The sequence below is a fragment of the Rattus norvegicus genome, chromosome 16 (assembly GCF_021556685.1).
Source record: "Rattus norvegicus strain SHRSP/BbbUtx chromosome 16, alternate assembly SHRSP_T2T, whole genome shotgun sequence".
Classification (NCBI taxonomy): Eukaryota; Metazoa; Chordata; class Mammalia; order Rodentia; family Muridae; genus Rattus; species Rattus norvegicus.
The window spans coordinates 79,076,517-79,101,546 of record NC_141549.1 but is presented as its reverse complement, the minus strand read 5'-3'; the positions used below and the strand labels follow the sequence as shown (position 1 = coordinate 79,101,546).

Genomic DNA, 25,030 nt, shown 5'->3' with positions numbered 1-25,030 from the left:
ATACACTCTGTAGTCCTTCAAGCTCTACTCTAGGGGGGAAAGCTCTCTGGTGTGTTGTTTGTGCACTTCGAGAAGGGAGTAGACTTGTCTATCTCCACAGTGGATCTTCTCAGCTTCCTGCTCCAGCCACCTGCTGCCTCCTGACTACCCTGCAATCATGGACTTCTAATCCTCTGGAATTGTAACCCAAAGTAAATCTACCCCCTTAGTCTGTTTTGCCCATGGAACTTTATCCCAGATCAGTAAAGTAACTAACATGAGGAACAATGGGACTGACTTACTGCCTGACCTGGATTAGAGAGAAACAAGATGGAGAGAGGAATTAGCTTTAACTTCCTAAGTAGTCAAGAGGAGACAAGGAGGCTGGAGAGAAAGATCATGGATTTAGCTAGACATGGTGGTACTTGCCAATCATAGAGGCACATAGAGGGGGATTATAAATCCAGAGAAAACCTGGGCTGCAGAGAGAGTTCAGGGACATCCTGGGTTGCATAGTGAGACCTTGTATTAAAAAAAAAATAAAGTCTGGACATGCCACATCTTTTCTTGTACGCCTCTTGCTTATGCAAGGCCCTGGCTTTGCTCAGTAGTGCTGGGAGAGAGGGAAAGGAAACGGAGGAAATCAGGAGTGAGAATTTGCACTGGACATGTCTTCTGATCCTACAGGAGTTCTAATGAAGATCTCCAGGAGGAACAGGGCAGAATGTTGTGAAAGGGAATCTTCATGCCAGGTAAATGACAAAGACAAGCTTTGTTGCAAAAGGGTGCAACTTTCAAGGAAACAGGAAATGTGCAAGATCCATGTGTCCTGCTTGGAAGCCTGAAGGTGTTACTGGGCGCTGTCTGATGTGATGGGACACTGTGATACTATTGTTCTGTCTTTGTGTGTAGTCGATGGTTAGTTCTTGTGGGTCTCCAAAACCTCAGCTCCATTCCAGCTCCTCCTCTGTGTGCTCATCTCGGGCTGGCTAGACCTGCACGTTCTGCAACTCACTAGGTTCTTAGAGTGTGGCTTAGCCCAGAGAGGGGCTAAAAAGGAAGGAAAGAAACTATTGAGAGCTGGTCGGGCCTCAGAGAAAGTCTGGCTTGATCCTGTCTTAGCAGAGGAAGCAGAGACTTCATCTAGAGCCACTTGAAACGTTGACAGCAGAGATCAGGTGGGAACTCGGGCCCTGATTTTCCTTCCAGGTCCTTCTGGTCCCTGAAGCCATGTGGCTTCCTGGAAACCACATGGCTTCAACAAGACAAGGCTGCAGGGAACATACCAGGGTGGTCACAGGAAACAAGTGCTTTATAAAGGAAGGGCAATGACGTCATAGGTGACATGACAGCACGTAACTGAGGTTACTAAGAGACAAATGGAGGAACGACACTCCTGGAGCTCAAAGGGTGTGAAGGTGACAGGTCAGGAGGAGCCTGACATGCTCTTACATGACGCCACCCTGGCAGGAGGGAAGGGAGCTGCAGGCGAAAGGTGTTTGTACACTCAGGGGTCTGAACTTGCTGTCTAACCCATGCAGAAGGAGGTTGACTGGATCGTGAAAGCCCTGTTTGACTGGCACAGTAGCCATGAGTGGACACTTGTAAAGACCCAGCTTTTACCAGCAACGTGATATCTGCCTGTGTTCTCAAGGGTACGCTTACCCATTCTTATTCACTGCTAGATCTTCTGTTCCATCCACGTCCGCATTGTTCTTGACGTTTTGAGTTTTCCTTTGTTTAGAACGTCACTCATTCCTAGCATGTTAACAACTCAAGGAAGCCACTGATCCTGGCTGGAAAGACATCCCCACCTCATTTCATTATTTTCCTTACCCGGGAATGTCAAGTACTCTAACAGTGACCTTTGACCTGGTGTCTGTGTCCCTAGCAGAAACATACTGAGAAACAGGCACACAGATTCCTCAGGTCCGGTGGTTATAGATTTTGTACAAGCCCCATGCTGTGTGTTCAAGGCCTCAGTGGAGCATGCTGTTCTGGTTTGGGGGATGTTTGAAACCTGTTAAGCCTCAGAGGAAGATGTAAAGGTGGTTGTTTGAGAAGCTGGTAAATGCTTTGCCATGCTAGCATTGGGACCAGAGTTTGACTCCCCATCCTCATAAAAAAGTCAATACAGCAGCACATGTCTGAAACCCCAGGACAAGAGAGGTGGAGATGCGCTACCCAGCCTAGCTGAGTCTGTGAGAGCCAAGCTCTGAGAGACCCTGTTGCAAAGATAGGGTGTGAAGCAATTGAAGAAGCACCCAGCCTCAACCTGACCTACACACCATACACACGTGTGCACACACAGGCACATGCCACATACATACCACACACACACATACACACACACACACCACACAACATACACAGCACACACACATGCATGCAGGTGTACACCACACACACATCAACACACATATATACATCATACACAACTCACAGAGCACACACACCCAACACGTAATGCATGCACACACACCCAACACGTAATGCATGCACACACACCACACACAGTGATGTTTGGAGTGCTTTTTCTCCAGCTTTCCTTTTATCCAGATGATGGGCCGGTGTTGGAAGCTCACTGCTGGTGTCCAGGTTTTATAAGCCCAATCCCATTCACTCTTGTCATTAGAAATCCCACAGGCCACAGATTCCAACTCAAAGGCAGCCTGCAAAGTTAAGACACTCAAGTAATAATCCCATAATCAGAGAAAGTTGCTCTTTTGATTGAACAAACCTATGTTTTCTGGGTCAAGATGTACTTGTCGCCTCTTGCAGAGGCTCTCAGTGAGTCTCTGGTTATCACAGCCACGGAGAGACAGCTGATCAGTCTTCACCATGGGGTAAAAGCAACGGCATTTTCAAGATTTCTGGTTTCACCCTTTTAACCCAAAGACTATCTATAAATAGACTCAAGTCTGGGGTTTCCATGGCTGAGTGCTGCTATAAATAGCTTTAGACATTTTCCCACTTCATGCTTTCTAAAAGAACATTCTCTACTTCCCTTCTTGGATAACCTCTGGGAATAGAGCAAGACCACATTCAGAAGTTTATTACGGGAGCTCGACAGAACGGCTGATGAGGCTGCCGGCAACCGAGAGTGTCCCTCAGATATCAAGCAAACCTGAGGGTAAAACAATTTCATAAGTGTGCGCAGTCAAACAGACAGACACTCGCATGTAAACATACGTCTGAAAAAGACATTTTCAAAGTAAGCAAGCTGTTAACATTTCTGCCCACTTTCACGTGTCCCTGGGAATTTTCCTCTAAAGCACAAAATTAAACCTAACCCAATCACTCAGCAGTTCTGAAGTGGGACAAACAAACTCTACGTTCCTCGTGTGGGGCCACTGTGGGGTGTGACGAAATGCATCACCTTCAACACCTAAGAAATAAGATGCCCAGGAGTTCAGAAAGTCTGTCTTCTTCACTGGGAATGTTCATGAATCCCCTCTGTGAGGACCTGGGGAAGATGCTACCCTGAACTGCTCTCTGGTGGTGCCGGCTTGTCGAAGCAAGAGTCCCACAGAAAGGCCTCTGACCATGTCCAATGCCTGCCTGCTAGCAGCCTCTGCTGGTGGTTATTTTCAACAGAGAAGGGAATGAACCGGCAGGGGACTAAGCAGAGAAAAGGGAAGGGTGATACGGCCCCAAATGAGGTTCTGGGTTTGTTATGCTCTGTTTAAAGGTAGACAGAAAAAGAGCGGCAAGAGATGCTCGAGATATTGGTGATTTTTAAAGCAAACTATCTGAGCTCTTTTAGGCTTACAGAAAAAATTGAGCAAAATACTGAACAACAACAACAACAAAATAGTCCCAGCACTGTCCATTTCCTCTGTTTTTAATGTCGCAAGATTGCGGGCTGTATTGGTTACAGTTTTAACGTGTTAATTGAAATCTAGCCCATAGTTTAAATGAAAGGTCACTGCTTGTGTTGGACTCTACAGGTTTGGGCAAGTAGAAAATGACACAAGCCGCATGATAAATGTTTTACAAACTAATGGATTTCTCTCTGCCCCAAACTCCCTACTCTCCACCTCCTCTTCTTCCTCTCCCTGAAACTCCTGGCAACCATTCATAAATGGTAGCCTCTGGTTTCTGTCTTTCCCAAGAAACTACCAGAGAGTGTTTCTATTGCTACACAACAGCACTGGTGCGTCAGTGTCCTGTGCTTGGCTGTTCTCACGGATGTGCAGTGGATGCCAAGGCTGGGGGCGTCAGTGTCCTGTGCTTGGCTTTTCCTATAGGCGAGCAGTGGATGCCAAGGCTGGGGGCGTCAGTGTCCTGTGCTTGGCTGTTCTCACGGATGTGCAGTGGATGCCATGGCTGCGTCTAATGTATAGTTCCTGGTGCACGTTGCTAAGTGCCTTCTGTATGCTTAATCCCCTCTGCGTTTTTTCTATGATGAAATACGTCCAGATAGTTTCTCCATTTTTAGTTCTTTTTTTTTTTTTTTTTTTTTTTTTCGGAGCTGGGGACCGAACCCAGGACCTTGCGCTTCCTAGGCAAGCACTCTACCGCTGAGCTAAATCCCCAGCCCAGTTTCTCCATTTTTAAGTTGCCTGTTTTTGTATTAAGTTGTCTGCACATTGGATATCAGTTCCTTACCCGAAGTGTTTTGCAAAACAAACATCCATAGCACGACTCTTTTTTCCTTCTCTTCATCACTGAACGGCATTTGTCGTGGAACCTCGGAAGACATTTAAAACTAAGAATTCAGCATAATGGTTTCTTATGTCCTTTTTTTTTTATTTTAAAAACGTGTGTGTGTGTGTGTGTGTGTGTGTGTGTGTGTGTGTGTGTTTGTGTGCGCGCACGCGCCACTTGTAGGGGTGCATTGAATCATTGGGGTGGCACTGTAGTTATGAGCAATTGAATCCCCTGTCTGGGTGCTGGAAACGAAACTCTGGTCCTCTGAGGTAGGAGCAAGTGTTCCTGATGGTGGTGCCATCTCTCCAGGCCCACTTCTGATTTTAAGGAGACCATAACACAAGGAGAAAGGTCATGTAGTTGTAAACCAGATACAAGTACTTCAAGTCACTAAGGGCATTCTATTGAGCGAAGCAAGCCAGTTACAAAAAAGACAAATACATATAGTTAGTCACCTCCAGGGGCCAGATCCACGGGAGCAGAAGGTAGAAGACAACAGTCAAGGCTGCTCGGTGAGTACACTTTCAGGTTTGTGAAAGGAAGACATCTGGAGAAGACACTCACAGCTGCGTGAACTTCCTTAGAGCTGCTGCATGGGCATTTCCAGTGAGCTGAGGTGAGCTTCAAGTTATTACAGTGGGTGCAGCACTGTGGGAAGACAGGAAAATGTGCGAAAAGATTGCTGTCTGGCGTGTTGATCATCTAAACAGGCACTGGGGCTTCACACTTTTATTCTTTGAAAGCTCTTTCGGCTGAGGATGGGACCTGGTAGAATGGTGGGGCTAGCGTACACAAAGCCCTGGATTCGGTTCTCAGCACCATATTCAAAATAGAACACAACAGCACTTGGGAAGTTGAGACAACAGAGCTAAAAATTCAAGGTCAGCCTCAGTCTCTGGTACAAAGTGAGTTCAAGACCAGCCTTGGCTACTTCAACATGTATTTTATGTAACTTTCTGAAGGAACACAAAAACTGAAACACAGTGGATGACTTGCCCGGGTCTAAAATGGGGTCAGAGGCGCAAATACAATTTAACAGTGTACTTTGAAGGTGTAGAACCCTTCACACAAGCAAGCCTTGAGACAGAGCAGAGGGTCAACTGGACGAGCTAATATCCAAAGGAACACAGTTGCTGAGGAAGAAGAAAACTTAAAATAACAAGCCAGGCTTGATGTTGCACACCTTTGATCCCAGAACTCAGGAGGCAGAGGCAGGCGGAGCTCTGTGAGTTCAAAGCTAGCCTGGTCTACGGAGTGAGCTCCAGGGAAGCTAGGATTACATAGAGACACTGTGTCTCAAACAACAAAAACACATTTAACTACTCCCAGACCCCACAGTGGCCTTACTGAAAGGAAGGCCGTCCCCACAACCCAGCCACACACCAGAATTGGTACAGGACATACCCAGATACCAAATTCCCAACACAAAGATTTATTACCCCAGAGGGGCAAGAGGGACAGGGACAGGGGCAAGGGGAGCAACATGAGGAAGAGCGAGCGGGCAAGAAAAGCAGAAAATGTTTCTGTATGAGTGGGCTTTTAAGGAGAAAAGGGGGCGTCTGTTCTGGGGTGAGTTATTATTCTGTTTGGACGTGTCGGACAATGAATTTTGATTGTTGGATTGTGGCACTTCATCTCAGGAATGTGTAAGTGGCCAAATAAGGGAACAGGTCTTGGGAGCTAGCTTTAGGAATGTCACATTTTTAGCAAGGGGCAGGAAAAGGGGTAAAGGGGCAAAGCCAGTCTCCAGTGTTTGCCATGCCCGGGCCTGCTAGAGCCCCTTCACTGACTTCGGGAGTCAGTTCACGCATAGCATGCCACTGAAGTCAATTATCCAGGCAGAAAGCCATAGGCTTACAGGGAACAATAAATGGCTATTAAGAGGCTAATGAGAGTTCAAGATAAATTTGGTTCTAGTTATAGAGTTTGGTTCCCTAGCTATGGGAAAGTTTCCTTCTAGGATCTGATGAAGGTAAGTCTGAGCAGGAGGAAGTCTTTTCAGGAAGAGGGAAAGTCTCCTTGGTAACATCCTCAAGTGTTTGACACCACTTGCCACCAGAGAAATGCAAATTAGCATTAGCTTGAAATTCCATCTCACCCCAGTCAGAAAATAAAATCATATTAAGAAAACAAAGAGGGCTGGAGAAATGGCTCAGTGGTTAAGGTTGCTCTTCCAAAGGTCCTGAGTTCAAATCCCAGCAACCACATGGTGGTTGTAATGGGAGCCGATGCCCTCTTCTGGTGTGTCTGAAGACAGCTACAGTGTACTCATATATAATAAATAAAACTTAAAAAAAAAAAAAGAAAACAAAAAGAAGCACATGCTGGTGAGGGATTCTGGGAAAAACAAAGTCTCACTGTTGAATGGAATGCAAATTATTGTCTATTGCCCCATGTTTCTCTCATGTAATTACCATGAGGACAGACATGGGGTCATCAAACTTTTCTCTCTGTCCTACCCCCAAGAAAGAATATCTTTTTCTTAACTCCTGTCATGAATCTGTGTTTTTAACTGGTATATCAGTCAGATGACTAAGTCTAGCCTGTTAGATTGCATGAGCCAGGACTTTTTTTTTTTTTTTTCTTTTTTTTTTTTCTGGAGCTGGGGACCGAACCCATGGCCTTGTGCTTGCTAGGCAAGTGCTCTACCACTGAGCTAAATCCCCAGCCCCGAGCCAGGACTTTTGCCCAAAACTCTGGATACACTATGAACTAAGAATATCTACACTGATTTTTACACCTTCAATTTACATGAGCAGTAACTTATCAACCAATGTAGCTGTGTGTAAACAGCATACAAATAAACAAGCTCAGGAAATACATATTGATGTGCTGTCACACGCTGTCACACATAAGACAGAGCAAAAGGCCCAATGTCATGACTGACATCATTTAGCCTTATGACTTGCCAGTTTCAAAAATACTCTTTATGAGACAAATGTTTGTGTGTGTGTATGGGTGTGTGTATGTGTGTGGTGTGTGTGTGTGTGTGTGTGTGTGGTGTGTGTGTGGGTGTGTGAGTATGGGTGTGGTATATGTGTATGTGTGTGTGTGGTGTGTGTGTGTATGGGTGTATGTGTGGTGTGTGTGTGTATGTGTGTGTATGGATGTGTGTATATGTGTGTGGTGTGTGTGTATGGGTGTGTGTGTGGTGTGTGTGTATGGCTGTGTGTATGTGTGTAGTGTGTGTGTGTGGTGTGTGTGTATGTGTGTATGTGTGTAGTGTGTGTGTGTATGGGTGTATGTGTGTGGTGTGTGTGTGTGTATGTGTGGTGTGTGTATGGGTATATGTGTGGTGTGTATGTGTGGTGTGTCTGTGTGTGTGTGTATGGGTGTGTGTATGTGTATGGGTATGCGCGTGTGTGTAAGTGTGTGTATACACCAAATCCTGATTATGTCTGCCCTGGTTCTCTCACTTGGAGATTTTAGATTTACATTATTGATCATCGTTCCCCAACACTGAGGATTGACTTGCGTTTGAGGACAGCTCTGGCTACACAGTGAGTTCCAGGCCAGACTGGCTAGACTGAGACCCTGTCTTAACGAACCAGTAGGAAAAGGCATTAGAGCCTAGCATTATTTCACACAGTCCTGGAGATGGCATGTCTTCAGAGCACCTGTGGCATAGGTGTTTGACTTCTGCTTCTGTGTCGTCCAGTCAGAACTGCACTTGGCCTTTATTTCTGAAGAACTCTTTCTTGCCGTTGCAGTGCTGAGCCTCTCACTGTGGTTACAGGACCTGACAGACATAGAATTTGGTGCACATAGAATTTTGGAAAAATAGAAAGTTGGGTGTTTTTGTTTGTTTGTTTGTTTGTTTGTTTTTTGAGGGGTGAGCTTCAGGGGATTGGCTAGCTTTTGTTTTTCAATTTTCCTTCTGAGGAAAAAGCTTCAGGTCTTTCTTTTCTGATATTATGGAGTTGAATATTTTGGCCTGGCCTTTCTTTTCCGCTTCCTTTTTTTCTGCAGTCCTTTGCTTATGTGGTTTCTCAGCCATGTTCAAGTTGTCGAACCTCTGGTTAAGTCAGGTTTATGTTTTCCTCCATCTGTTAAGTTCTGAGCGTGGCACTTCTCAAATAATGCTTCTGTTCTCGGCCATCTCCTTACTCCTGTACTCATGCAAGAGCCCTGCTGACTTTGCCCCAAGGCCACTGAATTCTCTTTTTTCTCTGCACTTCCATATTGGATAAATTCTGTAGCCCTTTTCCCAGGGTCTCTCTGGCCACTGAGCCTCCTGGTAAACTTTGCTTTCTCGGGTTAGGGTTATGCTGCGTCTTTCAGTCCTGGGATATTTACGTTCTTCTTTTACAGCTTTCTGTTCTCGGGTGAAGTCTATTCCCAGGGCTGAGGGTGCGTGGAGCTCAATGGTAGAGGAGCTGCCTGGCGTACTCGATGCCCTGGGTTTGTAAAACCCAGTTTATGCCCAGGATCGCAACACGAGATGTAATCCCATCTCTTCCTTTATTTCAGATGAGGTTGTAGCAGACGCTCAGACTGTCTGCTAATGTCAGTCGGTTGGCGTTTACGACCATCGTTTTGTTTTCCTCATCAGATGATTCTGCATTATAGCTTGGGAAAACTGAGCATCCCCTTGTGAAACTCCCGGTGCCATGACATGAAGCTGCCTGTGGTTTGTTTCTCCACACTGAGATTGTCACCTAGATGGTTCATCCAGTTTTCCAAATCTTTTCTATTCTCCTCTGGGCCTATTCTGTGCTTTCAAACTCCAAATGATCTCCCTCTAGGGTATGTAGAGGCACAAGGGGAGTGACCCTTCTCTCCGCAGGCTCCCACATTGCTGATTCCCAAGACTCCTTTTTTCCAGGATCCTTTGGTCATAACAATAATTTTCCACTGGAGTTTTAGCTGTCTGTGTTCCTACTGCAGTTGTGTAGATCTGCTAGTTGGGGTGGTTTGGAGAGGAGGAAAAAATAGAAGTGGGAAAAAGGAAGAGACAGGAAGGAGAGGAAAGGAAAAGAACAGGAACAGGAAAGTGGGAGAGAAGAGAGGGAGAGGAGACATCAGGGAAATGGAAGAGGAAGAGACTGGGAGAGGAGAGAAGGGGGTTGGATCGAAGGGGAAGCTGGGAGGAGCTGGATTTCCTCCCAGTCTTCTGCTCATGGCAAGCTTTGCTGGGCTCTAAAATGAAGAGAAGAAATTCTGCCCAGAGCATGGACCGTGTGCCATTTATGGTCACCACATGGTTCCATAACTCAATGCCAGCGCAACCTTGAGTAAAGCAAGTAAGAAAATGTCAGCTGAACTTGGTAGCATCACGTCTGTAATCTCAGCCCTCAGGAGGCAAAGGATCCCAAATTCAAGGCTACCCTGATATATATAGTCTATATATAATACTTTGTATATAATCTATAAAAAAAAAGCTGGGTGCAGTATATACACACATTACAAAACGACAATACTAATCACAGGTTCTAGTCATTTTTTTTAAAGGTGGTGGGTTCTATGGTATGTGTGTGGTGTGTTTGAGTATGTGCATGCAGGCAAATGCATTCTTTATGAGCATTTCTTATGAGCACTGGTGTTCATTAGCCTCCGTATATGTCTAAGTAAGACTAACTCCCAGGAACGGGAGTTACAGACAGTTGTGAGCTGCCATGTGGGTGTGGGGAATTGAACCTGGGTCCTCTAGAAGAGCAAGCAGTGTAGTGCTCTTAACCTCTGAGCCATCTCTCCAGCCCCTGCACCCAGGGATCAGACTCAGGTCATCAGGCTTGTACAGCAAGTGCCTTCATTTGATAAGCCATCACTCCAAGTCCTATTTTTGAAAAATATTTTTTAAAGATTTATGCATTTTATGTCTATGCGTGCTTTTTCTGCCTGTATATCTGCACACAAGAAGACATTGGACTACGGTTGTAATGGTTGTGAGCCACCATGTAGGTTCTAGGAATTGAACTCAGGGCCTCTGAAAGAGCAGCCAGTGCTCTTAACTGGGGAGCCATCTCTCTGGCCCCTGTTTTTTAATTTTTTACACCTCTTCTCTGCCTATTTATCTCTTTAAGTCTCCGGGTCGTTGCTGCTAAACTCTGTTTACTTGTAGTCACTGAGCCTGTTAAGTACTAACATGGCTGTTGAGTGGATTTCATTGGTAAAGGGAGAATGAACAACGAAATGTGAAAGTGATTAAAAAAAAAAACTTTTACTCAACACACACAGCTAGTCTGAATGAGGGATGGTGCTGGGAGAATGACGGATCTTTTGCTGAAGGCTTGAGGTTGATAGCTAGAACCCGTGGGCACATTTGGGGTTTGAAAGATTTAAAGGAATGGGTGTTTTCCAGCTATACTATTAATTAATAAATAAAGCTCCTGTTAGAACAGAAAAATCTGGAAAGAATATGCTGTACAGGAAGAAAAAGGAGGGGGAGGGGGAGAGGAATAGGGAAGGGGTGGGGGAAAAGGAAGGGAGAGAGAGAGGGAGGAGGAGGGAGAGGGCGAGGGGGAGACGGAGAAATGTGGATTTGACCTGGGTTTCAAGAGAACAAAAATTCATTAAACAAACAGTTAGCATTTTATCTAAGCTCCACCCCACAGTTACCTGGCAACAACACTGACTGACTAGAAAAGGGACTTGCTTGCCCTCTCTGCTCTCTCTTGCTCTTGCTTTCCTCCTCCTATTCTGTCCTCTCATCCCTTCCCCCTCTCTTCCCACCGCCCCCCACCCCCATGCTCATGGCCAGCCTCTACTTCTCTAGTCCTCTTCTCTGCTCTCTTCCTCTCTCTCTCTGCCTTTCTCTGTCTCTACTACCTTCTCAACTCTCCTCCCCACGCCCTAAATAAACTCTATTCTATACTATACTGCCCTGTGGCTGGTCCCTGCAGGAAGGAATGACTCAGCATGGGCCAGTGGAGGCACCCCCTTTCCCCATACCTGGCTACACATCCACCAATCACATTCCTCCTCTCCTTACCTTTTTATAAACACAACACAAACAAAAAACCAAGCTCAGTTTCTTTAAGTTTCGGGAAAACAAAAATCATTGTGTGTGGTGTGTACAGTAACAGCGGAAGCCTCCCATCCCTCTAATGATACACAGCAAAGGCTGGAGATGATGGAGCCTGACTTTGAGGCTGCTCTGATGACGCCATCAAAAAGCGCCCAGAAACAAAGAGTAAAGTATGTCAGGACAAGGCCAGAGACACATCAGGGGCGCATGCGCAGGGGAATGGTGCCAGATACTGGCCTCAGTTGGCCAGGAGCCAGATTAGCATGGGATTCTCCCAAAGGAGTGGTTCTGTCCCAGGAGCCACCACTCACGCAGATGTCCCCAGTGGGTTTCCTTACAGAAAGGAAAGGCTTGGGAAAGACAGTACACAGACAGGTCCCTTTTCCCAGAGTGGTTTAAAGAGCGGGAATTATTAGATTACAGATCAGAGAAAGTATTTGTCAAACTATCCAGAAGTTTCACAGTAACTTGTAAGTCATTAATCACTAAAATGACAAGCCTGTCTAGAATTAAAAGTCATACTAAAAATAAAACATCAAGGGCTGGGGAGATGGCTCAGCAGTTAAGAGCACTGACTGCTCTTTCAGAGGTCCCGAGTTCAAATCCCAGCAACCACATGGTGGCTCACAACCATCTGTAATGGGATCTGATGCCCTCTTCTGGTGTGTCTGAAGACAGCAACAGTGTACTTATATATAATAAATAAATAAATCTTTAAAAAAAAATAAATAAAACATCAAGGGGCCATCATCGAGATGCCTCAGTGGGCAAAGCGCTTGCTGCTCAAGCCAGATGGCCTGGTTCAATCCCCAGAACATACTTCAAGGAAGAAGTGGAGAGAATGGACCCCACCACGTTGTCTTCTGACCTCCACCCATGACACACATCTCACACACAACGATGACAACCAAACAATACCAAGGGTGTCCGAAGCTACAGTAAAGTAAAAATGGCAAAATACTTGATCATGGCTTTAAAGGGCTTGAGAAGGACTCGCTCGGGTGGTTTTATTGGTTCCGGGTGCTGGACCTTTACTTTGAAATGCTGTGAGACCTTATGGGAGGACATGATGGTTTCGGACTGCAGCATCAGCACAAATTGGGACAGACAAAGGATGTGGTGCCTGTAGAAAGTGGGGCTGTTCCACACAAAGGGGAGCAGGTCAGGGGCTTACGGTGTGGTCACAGTGAGATCACAGCTTCCTAAGCTGTGGCTGGCAACTGACTGTCGGATCACGGCAAGGTTTCTAAATCCGATGCCTGAAAATGTACTTGAAAGCAAATGGGTAGTGAGCCCAGGGCGTCTTTCCCAACACTGGCTGTTTGTATCAGAGAGATTTCAGGGCAGGCTTCTTCCTGAACACACATGTGCCCTCCTCACTACACATGCTGGCCACACAATGCAAGGAACACTGTTGCAACAGCCTGGCTCAGGCAAGACTGTTGCATGCGTTGAAGGGCAGTGCCTTCTTTCAGTCAGCATGTAACTTTTTCTGCCCTTATGGAAACATACTGACTTAATCACAGGAAACAAAGGCTTTTAATCTTCCCTACCGCCATTGCTCAGCATGTATCAAATTAGTGTGTCTTTGACTGGATTGTGTTAGAACTTTTACTTGAAAAATTGCTGTTTGAACTGCTGACTTGAGTTTAGTAAAATGTTGTTAAATGAATTTTGGCTTGGGAGTAGGACAGGATTTTCATCGCTTTCTGAAATGGCCCTAAATGTATTTCTGCCATTTTGGACTCTGTGTTTAAATGAAGTGACAACTGGAGCACTGATCATAAAATCAAAATACAGATAAACCTGAGAAAACATTGAAGATAGTGCTTTAATTTCGCAGCACCAAATAGTCAGCCAAGATTTAATTATTTTTGTTAAAATAAACATATCTCTTTACATCTTTAATCAATGACAAAATTAAGCACATACCAAAGAGTTGTTTTTAAAGGTATTGAGTTGGAGCCAGCGAGATAACGTAGCAGGTTAAATAGATGCCTGCCGCTGTGTCTGACAAGCTGAGTTTGATCCCTGGGTTCTGCAGGATAGAAGAAGAGGACCAATTTCTGCAAGCGGTCCTATGACCGCCACCTACATGCCAGGGCATTTGTGTGTCCCAACACACACTGAAAGCTTAATACAATCTGAAGAGCAACCAGAGAATCCAAAGAATAGCTCTAAAGTAAAATCCTTGATTACATATGTCAGTAAAAAAAATGAATTTTGAACCTATTTTATACACTTATGGTTTTAGTTAGGGTTTCTATTGTGGTGATGAAACACCATAACCAAAAGTAGACTCGGGAGGAAAGGGTTTTTTGACGTACACTTCCACATCACTGTTCATCATGGGAGGAAGGAAAGTCAAGCGGGGCAGGAACCGGGAGGCAGGAGCTGAAGCAGAGGCCATGGAAGAGCTCTGCTTATTGGTTTACTCAGCGTCTTACAGAACCAAGGTCCACCAGCCCAGGTGCCTCACTCACAATGGATGGACCCTCCCCATCAATCACTGATTAAGAAATTCCCCCGCAGGCTTGTCTACAGCCAGATTTCTATCTTTTTTTTTAAATTCCCCTTTTAAAATATATTTTTATTGATTATTCAGGAATTTCACATCATGTACCCTGATCACACCGAGACCCCCAGTCCTTCCAGGGCCACCGCCCACCCTTAGGACCATCCCCCCCCCACACACACACACAAAAGAGAGAAGAGAAAAAATAGTTCCATTTGTATTCACCATATACTCAGTGGAGCATGGTCAAACTCCAGTGGTCAGCCCCTTAAAGAAAACTGACTCTTCCGTGCACTCACTCTCACAAGAACCAATCAGTTACAGAGAGCTGTAGTTCAGTATCCTCATCACGATTTCTACAAGTTCTGCTTGATGGCTTTCTGTGTAGGCTTTTACTTTTGGGGGCGGGGGTCGAATGGGAGTAGGGGTTGTCCCAGAAGCCGCCTCTGTCCCTCTTCCTCATCTGTATGTCCACAGTCATTGCTACTACTGCAAAAGAAGCTTCCTTGAACTTTACAACCAGTGGGAATTTGGATCCTAGGCTTCTACATGGTTTCTGGTGACAGCCTGGGTCATGGACATCCAAACGTGGTCTCCAATGTCAGCTGTTCTCTGGTGGTGGTACAGACAGCAGACATCAACAAGGCTCTCTGCCACAGCCCAGACTACAGATACTGTCATAGCCCTCAGTGGAAACACAGGCCAATGACATTAACACAACAGAACTAGGGACCAGAGCATGGCCTCACAACGTGGCTTCTGGTGGCAGCACAGACCACAGACATCCTCATGGTTTTCTGTGGTAACACAGGCCATGGACATCAACAGCTCAGTAGGACCAACCCAGACCTGGTCCTCCACAGTAGCATGGACGATAGACGTCAACACGGATGGCTTCAGGTGGAAGCACGGGCCCCCTCACATCTACAGGCGCAGCCCCCGTCTTACTGAACTTGTGTCAAGTTGTCACATAACTAGCCTACACACAGATGAAGACGGTACAAACTGGGAAAGCAAGCTGAGCACTAGCACGCCCGCACCCATTGCTCCTTTGCTCCATGGACATAGTCCACAGCCGCTTCAAGCCCCTACTCCCTTGACTCACCAACTGTTGTGGACTGGATCTTGCACTGTAAGCTATGACAAACCTTCCCTCCCCTAAGTTGCTTTCAGAAGGGTACTTTATTGCATTGGTGTGTAAAATTTCCCTGTGCAGGCGTAAAGGGGTCATGAATAAAAGGTTTAAAAAGCTCTGAGCTAGGCCACCAGGATCTCAATCAGAGTGCAGTGAAGTAGAAAGTTAGTCTAAGCCTGGTGTCGCAGCCGTAGAAGACCGGCAAGATACAGACAGCTCAGTGGAAAGGAGCTGGCAGCCCCCGGCGGCCACCAAATCACGTACAACTGATTTGAAGGATGAAAAAGGTTTTAAACTTTTAAAAAACTTTTATTTATTTTTTCCCCTATGGGTGCTTTGCCTGCATGTATGTCTGTGTACCACATGTGTGCTCGGTGACCTCAGAGGCCAGAAGATGTGCTGGAACTACAGTTAGCAGGCAGTTGTGAGCTGGCGTGTGGGTGACCGGAAGTGAACCTGGGTCCTCTGGAAGACAGCCAGTGCTCTTTACGTCTGAGCGCACTCTCCAGCTGCAGAGAAGTTGTTTTCTACAAAAGCATCAGACAAGGGATGGAGGAGAAGGGACGTGGTACAAGGTAATGGTGTATATTCTGCTAAAAACATTAACATAAAATTTCCAGGTGTAGATGTCCAGGAGGAAGATTTCTCATATACATGTTAGCAACTCAAGAAAACTAATCTGTATATCAGACAGTCAGCATCCGTTATCAGAGCAAAAAAAAAAAAAAAAATCCATGCCTAACAGGCAAAAACACCTGAGTAGAGGGTGTGGCTAAGAGCAGCCATAGCTAGGGGCTTCCTAGAATGGCCATTGCTTTTCCTCAGTCAGTTGCAGTAAGGTCTGACGGGTGGAGACACCCCATAGCATTATGAAGGGAGAGGCTGCGGCCTGAGGAATCAGGGCATGCCCTTGCCAGGAAGAAAAATAGTGTGAAGGTGTCCTGTACTGAGCTAGAAAGGAAGAGCTTGACAGCAGATGAACCAGCCAGCATCCATCTTGGGCTTGAAAGCCATCTTATGGTGAGGACAAACTAGGTTCGTTCCTGTTTATGATTAAATCCATTTCTTAAGAATTAGTCTGGCCGAGCTTCCGCCACGCCTGTCATGGCCTCTCTCCGGGCCGCTCTCGGCCCCACCCTCACTGATGCGCCGTGAGTCACCTGACTCGGTTGCGGGCTGAGGAGACACACAAGGGAAGTGATCGTCGCGGGAGCCAGATCGTCTGACCCAGGACCCCCGCGCGCCATGCCGTCCGAGAAGACCTTCAAACAGCGCCGGAGCTTCGAACAAAGAGTGGAAGATGTCCGGCTCATCCGGGAGCAGCACCCCACCAAGATCCCAGTGATTATAGAGCGATACAAGGGTGAGAAGCAGCTGCCCGTCCTGGACAAGACCAAGTTCCTTGTACCTGATCACGTGAATATGAGCGAACTCATCAAGATAATTAGAAGGCGCCTGCAGCTCAATGCTAACCAAGCCTTCTTCCTCCTGGTGAATGGGCACAGCATGGGTGAGTGTGTCCACACCCATCTCTGAAGTGTACGAGAGCGAGAGAGATGAAGACGGCTCCCTGTACATGGTCTATGCCTCCCAGGAGACGTTCGGGACAGCACTGGCTGTGTAAGACTAGAACAATACCTAATGTTTGTTAAGCCCCTACCAAGGCAAAAAGGGACGTTACCAGCGGAAGCTGGTCAGCTCACCACCCCACAGATCAGAACGTAGGCACCCACGTAGGGGATTAGAAACTATCTCAGCCAGAAACTGAGCGCCATGCAAGTGCATTTGGCTTGGAAACTCATCTAAACTAGACTATCCTGTGTTCAAACTTTAGTTTAAAAATAAAATACTTTGCATCCAAAAAAAAAAAAATTAGTCTGTGCCCCACTGGTAACCTTAACTAGAAATAGTTCAGTACTGCAAGTTCCGGGAGATGGTGACCATGCCCCTGCTTCAAAGGATTGTTATGGCCACGTTGTTATGACTACCTTGTAACCATGCCTTTGTTTCAGGACGCATGTTAGAACCATGTTATGCTTAGATTCTGACTTCTGTGGCTGACTCCTGCTTATTTGCCTGACAAAATCCCTCATTTTCTATATTGTATTATATTAGCTGTACATTGAAGTGGAAAGATCCTAAGGCTGCTCTAGTACACCAAGAAGAAGGCCGTGCCTTATGAAGAATCAGAAACTGTCATGGAACATCGTTGCTGGTGATCAGCAAGATACCTGTATTGGCTGGTTTTGTGTGTCAACTTGACACAAGCTGAAGTTATCACAGAAAGGAGCTTCAGTTGAGGAAATGCCTCCATGAGACCCAGCTGTAAGGCATTTTCTCAACAGTGATCAAGGTGAGATTGTGGGTGGGACCGTCCCTGGGCTGATAGTCCTGGGTTCTGTAAGATAGCAAGCTGAGCAAGCCAGTAAGTAACATCCCTCCATGGCCTCTGCACCAGTTCCTGCTTCCTGACCTGCTTGAGTTCCGGTCCTGACTTCCTTTGGTGATGAACAGCAATGTGGAAGTGTAAGCTGAATAAACCCTTTCCTCCCAACTTGCTTCGTGGTCATGTTTGTACAGGAATAGAAACCCTGACTAAGACAATACCTCAGAGTAGCTGGCTTTTCCCTTCCTTCCTGTCAGGTACATAGGCTGTGTCTGTTTCTATCTCACTGAACTCCTGTATTCCAGCCCTCCACAGCATTTGTGGCTTGGGTTTGCATGGCACTGTTTATGACTTGGAGTCTATGTCACTACTGAGATCCAGTGCTTAGTTGTGTCTGGCCACCAATGGCGTCTCAGCTGGCCCAGGACTTAATCACCCTAGATCCAGTTACCCAGGGATGGAGGGGAGCAATTCTCTACAGGAGGCTGGCTGTGGTGCTGCCTCACCTGGCAATGCCTATAGAATGCCTTCCAGAGAAGGCCTGTGAACAGAGAAAACACTCCATAAATTATCTCACAAGTGTGGTGGGGATTAGCATCTTAGATGTGGAGCAACTGACCTATCAGACTGAGTCGATTTGTGCCAGGAACTTCATTCCCAGAAGATAAAGCTGTTTGCCAAGAGGCTTAAGTAGCTCTTGGGAAAGCAAGCATGTCTTCCTAGAGTGCAATCCTCTATTCCTCTTCTGTTAAGGCCATGAAGTTTTTTTGGACTTACTTGCTATGTTTTGGCCCTGGCTATAGAAAGATAGAAAAAAAAGAAAAAGAAAAAGAAAAAAGAAAAGAAAAGAAAAGAAGAATGAGAAGAAAATCTCTTCCCTAGTTCGTCATTGTAGCTGTCATGTCACATGGAAATAATGTATAGCAAGGCAGGAGGAGAATATGGGAGTTTATGGTCATACTAGGTTTCACTGTAGCCAAGTAGAACTCAGAACAGACTTAAACAAGTTAATTTTTTTTAAAATTCAAGAACCATAAAAGTATAGATATGGTACCCTGCTTCCCAAATTCTAGTTCTAGGCTAGAAAGATGAATCAACAGATAGAAGTTCATGAAACCTGTGTGAGGACGGCCAAGAACTGACTCCATGAAGTTGTCCTCCGACCTACACTCACCCATCGCGGTACGTGTACCACCCCCACCCCACCCCAGATGCATGTGCTGCTGATAACCTTGATCTTCCTGGGGCAGACTCCTGGGATGAGAATTAAAGTTTGGAGAGTGTCTCATTCCTGAATGATTGGATGCTGTGCACCTGAGAGTCTGAAAGGCCAGGCCCATGCAGCTATAGAGGTGGCTCAGAATTCAGCATCACAGACTGGAGATGGGACTTTGAGAGGCAGGAATATTTCCATCAGAGAAGCAAGGAGGACCTGTGTGTCCTTTATTTGTTGTCTAGGGGTGAGTAACAAAGCACCAGGTCCCGGGGCTCTAACAACAGAGGCCTACTGTCTCCATCCTGGGAGTAGAGCCTCAGGCAGGATAGTTCTGATGACTGTCGGGGGAGGGGCCTGTTCCTGTTTTCTCTCCGTGGCTTACAGATGGCTTTGTTCTTTGTGTCTCAAGGAGGCCACTGGCTTTGAGAGTCTGTATCCCAAAGTTTCATTGTTAAAGTGGCCAATTCCTCCCCTGATCACCTCCTTTTAGCTTGTCTACCTCTATGAAGCCATGCCACATAATAAGGCCACCTTTCAAGGTCCAGAAGGGCAGGTTTTACATGAACTTGGAGGGAGCACAATTCAGCTCCCACCTGCTACTTTGTGCAATAGGCGTATGGGAGGGCCCAGTGAGACTAGTTCGGAGATAGTTACAATTACACTGGTGAGGACCAACTCCCAACTCGTGTCTGAGAAGGGTGCTCACTGAGATAGGGAAGGATGTCGGGTGTACAGCAATGTTGAAACCAGTAGAGTTTGCTAACAGGTCGGGGCGAAATGTTGGGCATGTTGCTTACTGAGCTCCCTCCCTCTTCAGGACTTCAGTATGTGCAGATTCCTCAGTTGCATGGCTACCATATCATTCCTAACTTCAGTGTCCTCTCCTGAGCGTCCTTTGGTATTACAGTTTAAAAGACACCCTAACTCACTCTACTGTACACACCACTGTTTTAAACCACTGGCTCTTACAGCTTCAGCTGTTTGCCTCTTACCACTGACATTGCGCTCCACCAAGCAGACTTTATCCGCTTTGCTTCCTGGGGTTCTGTTACCAGACTGTAAATCAGAATCAGTCATTTTCTCTGGTGCCTGCTTGCGCATCACCAGGCAAGGGAGGAGGAGAATACATTGAGTAACCTGGAGGCTTTAACATGAGTGGCAGGATAGGTGATAATACCTAAGCCTACCTCAGAGATTAGGGACTCTTAGGGCCTAAATCTGAATATCCCCACAGGGTCATGTTTGCATTGCCCGTCAACTGGTGTTGCTATTCTTGGAGGCTCCTGAATCTTTTGGCAGAGGTTTCTAGATACAGAGAGGTCTTTGAAGACTGTATAGCTTTGCCCCTGGTTCTGGCCTTGCTCTCTGCTTCCTGAGATGTGAACAGCCTCAATCTTCCCTATCTCCGTGGACTGAAATCCTGGAAACCAGAAACCAAGACAAAACTTAACTCCCTTGTTACTGTCAGATGTGTTGTGAGGTGTTGTTACAAGATTAACAAATACCATAGCCAACTGTTGTTTTTATTGCTGTAGCGTAGCTGGAGTGGTAGGTTCCACAACTGACCTGATTTAGTAGCCTTGTTTCTTGTGTCGTTTGGGTCCTGCCAGGACTGTTGTAGACTTGAGAACTGTATCAAAGCTTTCTTGCTTCTCCCTTTTGTCTTGTGTTTTAGATGCCAACCACGTTTTAAACAAGACTTTCTGATCCAGAAACACTAGCACATGCCTGTTGTCTCGGAACTTGAGGAGACTACTTGAGCTCAGGAGCGTGAGCACAGCCTAGGAAGCACAGTGAAACTACGTTAAAAGAAGGAAACCTCCAAAATGGCTCCTTCCGCCGTCATGTCATCTATTAATCCCTCTAGAACTAATAAACCATTTAAATTTTAAATAGCGTTTGTATGTTACAAAAGGATATATTTAAAACAACAGAATCTTAGTAAGAGGGTATTTCTGCCAGTCTCCTTGTTGCCAGCTGTGGAAGAAGACCCGGGGTGTCCATGTCTGTCCTCGCACTTAGCCTACAGCTGAGCTGTTCTTTAGCTTGTGAACTGAGACTGGGAGGGGCACACGCACTGAACATTCTACTCAGCAGATTGACTGATTAGAACTTATCTGAATTCTTATTGAGTTATCTGAACTGGGATGCTGCAGGTCAAGAGCCCAATTATCCTTAGCTCTCTAAATAGCCATTTATTGCCCACCTCTGTGAGTGACTTAACATCCTTATGGTGAGTAGGTCAATGCTTTGTAATGTACAAACAAGACCTGTATATGCAAAGGCGAAGAATGTTATCAGATAACGCCTGAAGCCTAGAGCAGAGACTCACCTATTTCATAGTGGTTTGATTACTTGATGCATCAATCAAAGCATCTGGAAAAGCAACTTGATTGAGCACTTTCTTTGTTGAGTCTCTGTAAGAACGTGAAAACTGTTGCCATGTTGAAGAATGGTATTTGGTGGTAACCCATATTTGTGTTCCCTGCTATGGCTACTTTGATTTGGCACTAGAATTAACGATCTGTTATTCTCTTAGTTGTGCATTTCGCATCGGCTGGTTGAAGTCAACGAAGAGAATCTGACCTCACTCAGATGTGTTCTTGGAATAAAGAAGAGCAGGTTAGTAGCCCTTTCAAATAATGCCACCCATATCACACCAAAAAGTCAGGAACTCAAGTCTTCAGGGTAAGGTAATTTTTGTACTGTTACATTTACAAATATAAGATAGACATCCAGAAAGAACCCTGTACCCTCTGTGCTTGGGATATTTAGAAACTATCCACTGAGTTGTGCAGTTGAATGTTGAAACTTTTCATCATACAAATTTGGCAAGTCCCAAAGGTTGCTATGACAGGTGTTGGCAATGCTTCGTGAGAAGGGGGACCCATTGGCAGTCAGCCTCATTCCCAGGCTCCATTGGGAACGTAGTGCATAAAGTTGTGTGTGAGCTTCCTCTAGTCAATGTGGCATGCTCTATAGCCTTTCTGATGCCAACAGTAGGTACCTCCCAGGTCTGGAGACCCATTTGGGACAGAAAAGTATCAGTGTGATAATGACACAATAGCATGGTTGGTCACTAATCCCCTCCATAAATGGTCAGTGGTTGGCAGGAAAAAGTCAAAGACGTCCTGTGATGAGTAGACAATTCTGCTTTACAATGTTGGGACAACAGCTTGAAGACAGACAAATCATGATACACCTCATGTTTTGACATGTACTTGCACCTCACAAGCCTTCTTGAAATGATAACATTTTCAATTCCCTTGTATTTTTCTTTAGACACCAACCAAACTGATTAAGTTTGCTTGCTCTAGGTTTTCTTACTCCCTGAAGAACCATTTAGCGACACCGCTCCCAGGTCATTTGCTGAAAGCCTGCCTGTTTTCTGGAATCATCTCTGGTTTGCCTATGTTTTCTTCTCTCTCAAAATCTAATTGTTCTTGAGTTTCCTCCTTGAGTAGTTTGAAATCCTCTGTTCCTCAGCGAGGTGTCAGGCTTACAGTAACAAATACAGTTACCCTGTTAGTAATGGGGAAACAGAGAAATGGCCTTTCACTTGAGAAACTGAGTTAGATAAACTCCCTGGTAGGCAGACAGGGAAAGAGGGGTGAAGACTAGGTATTACAAAAATGGCTGGCTTCTTCCTGGCCCTCCAGGCTTGAGATAAAAGCATGACAGTTTAAAACAAAGGCCTTGTTGGCTTTTGTCTCCCACCAGCAGGCCCCCTGCTGATGGACTGGTTCAACACGTTCAAGGCTTGATGAGGACTCGTTACACAACAATTCTGGGCCAATCTGCTGTCCTACATTTCTTCAAACTGGCCAACCATAATTAGGGAAGACTCTACAGAGGCTTGGGAAACCCAGGCCCGGATGTTTTCAGCCAGTCTCTGCTCTGTGGTGTATTTTTCTTTTCTGTATGTCTGCGGTGTCCATGAATTTCCTCACACCCCACGACCCCCAACAAACACCTTCCTTCCACTGCTAATTCTGTCTGTGAAGTGTCTGAGATTTCTCTGCTGCCGTAAAGACAAACCTGATCAAGACCTCTAGATTGTATCACCTTTGAGCCTCACCTTGGGTTTTTTCCTGAAGACTATTATTCTGTCATCCTTAGCAGCCAAGGAGTTCCCCTGGAATCTTAGGGACTCGGGTTTAACCAGGATTAGTGGATTTGATGTTGAAAGAGGTTTATAGTGAATCATAGCTGGGATTTTATTTTATTTATTTTTTTTACAGATCTTTCAATGGAAGCTGAAGCATGAGGGCTCTTTTTTTAAGTAGGAAAACACACACCCAGGCACACATTGCTAGTATTGTCCACATAGGCCATCAGTGGTTCTCAGATTGTGCCTCTAAGAGCATCACCAGAACACCTTCATCATTTGTCTAGTTTTAGAGCAACTTTGTGTTTGGGCGCATGCCATGAACACCTTTGGAGGTCATAGAACATCTTCAATTCATTTTCTCCTCCCACCACGTGGGTGGCTCACTCAGGCTCAGACCCATCTTACTGTCTCCTCTCTTTTGATCAAGGTATGTGAGGTGACTCCAGAGAAGTTTTAGACGGGATTATAATCGGATAAGGTAAAAGCCACTATGGTTTCACAAAGGGCTTAATACGTGTCCTTTCCTTATAAATCTCTACTGATACTCCTAGAAAATTGAAACTTTACTGTTGGCAAAGAAGAGGGGCCTCAGGCACTTAACTGTGCTGGAAATCTTGTTTTTCGGTTGACAAAGGTTGACTCCTAACATTGTCAAGTAAATGCCCCTACAAAGGGTCATCTAACTATGTGGCGAATGTCATAGACCAACAGGGAGAGAACCCCTGAGTTTCCAGAGAACTTCAGTTGGTTCAGTCCCTGCTTTTTGACGTGTACCTCAATTCCTGTCTTCCTGGACTCTTGTTTGGCAATCAGGATCTGCAGTCCATCTGTCTAACAATTCCTTTGTCTGGGCTCAGTTCTTCTGAACTGACAGTGAACTGCCTTAACAGTTCTTTTGTCTGCCCTTTCACCTCTGCATCTGCACAAAACTGGACAGTTTGTCATATCTGCAACCCGCAGTGGCCCAATAACAGCAGTATCTTCCCAAAAGCTGGGTTTGTGGTTCATTTGCTATCAAGACAGACACTCTTACATCCCTGCCAATTTTCCAGCTCTGGCTTCCCAAGGCTTTTAAAACTCCTTTCCTCTTTTTAACTCTTTGTAGTCACTGTAACCTATATATACATATATAAACATATAGAGATATACTTACTGAGTGATGGATGTGTGATCTGACAGTTAATATTAGTAATTAAGACCGCAATAAAAGAACCTGTCTTTTGCCGTAGCCAGGGCTACAAAGTAAAGCAGGCCTCACTGGTGCCAGCCAAGCCATTGTACTTTGTGAAATTTATTTAATTCAATACATTCCAACATTGTGAAAACAGGTAAGCACGTCCGTCTGACATAGGGTGCTTATGACATGAGTCATCTGTATGCCTTAAGAAGTGCACCTCAGAGGCGATGGGGTAAAAAAAAAAAAATGGGGCAAGAGATGACGGGGAGTCCAAAGCAAGGAAGCAGAGAGACATGGTAGAGGGATGAGTCAGTGCTCTAGAAAGTGGTCTAAAAAGTGACCTCAGGGTCACTTATAGAAACCAACATATTCACACAGCACACGAATTCAAAACGAACAGATCCGAGCATGCACACTGACCTGCTCTTCCTTCTATACCTTCTAGTATAGGATTATCTGGTCTCCACTAGTTAGGGCGGTAAAAGGATCTGGGCCTCTGGATACGTTTTTGCTGTTACTTAACCTTTCTAGTTTTTTCTGAAGGGAAAAGAACTTATGGATTCTACATGTACAGAAAAATACTTTCCTACACACTGAAAAAAAGAACGTAAGCTATTAGGGAAAAGCACAGCAGAAACAAGTCAAAGGACAAAAGGTTATTAAAAGGCAAAAGTTAAAACTTTGAAGGATCTAATAAAAGGAGGTGACAGTCCTGTGAAAGGTCAACCAAGGGTATGGGAGGCGGACCCAGCCACATTCTGCAACAGCCAGGAGGAAGGAGCGCTTCCTATGCACGTGGGGATACGGGTGGCCCTCCGGCACGCGAAGACACTGCAGCTGTCGGTAACCTGCGCTCCACGACCTAGTCGGCTCCCGCGTGTCTTGCAGGGA

The 25,030-nt window shown here is 45.6% G+C and overlaps 1 protein-coding gene, 1 long non-coding RNA gene and 1 pseudogene across 2 annotated transcripts; 2 read left to right on the top strand and 1 right to left on the bottom strand.

Moving 5' to 3' along the window:
• Positions 1-25,030, bottom strand: part of Erich1 (glutamate-rich 1) — a gene marked incomplete at its 5' end in the record, with an annotated part of 52,793,804 nt that overhangs the window by 4,562,817 nt on the left and 48,205,957 nt on the right.
• On the top strand, positions 16,420-16,873 carry Map1lc3b2 (microtubule-associated protein 1 light chain 3 beta 2; annotated as a pseudogene).
• On the top strand, positions 17,267-21,473 carry LOC148000632 (uncharacterized). 2 transcript variants are annotated; one of them, XR_015640063.1, is made up of 3 exons: positions 17,267-17,602; positions 18,709-18,817; positions 21,391-21,473. It is a non-coding gene; the product is annotated as an uncharacterized LOC148000632 (long non-coding RNA). The 2 variants fall into 2 exon arrangements; XR_015640062.1 differs by lacking the exon at positions 21,391-21,473 and adding an exon at positions 20,527-20,734 and having other exon boundaries at positions 17,308-17,602.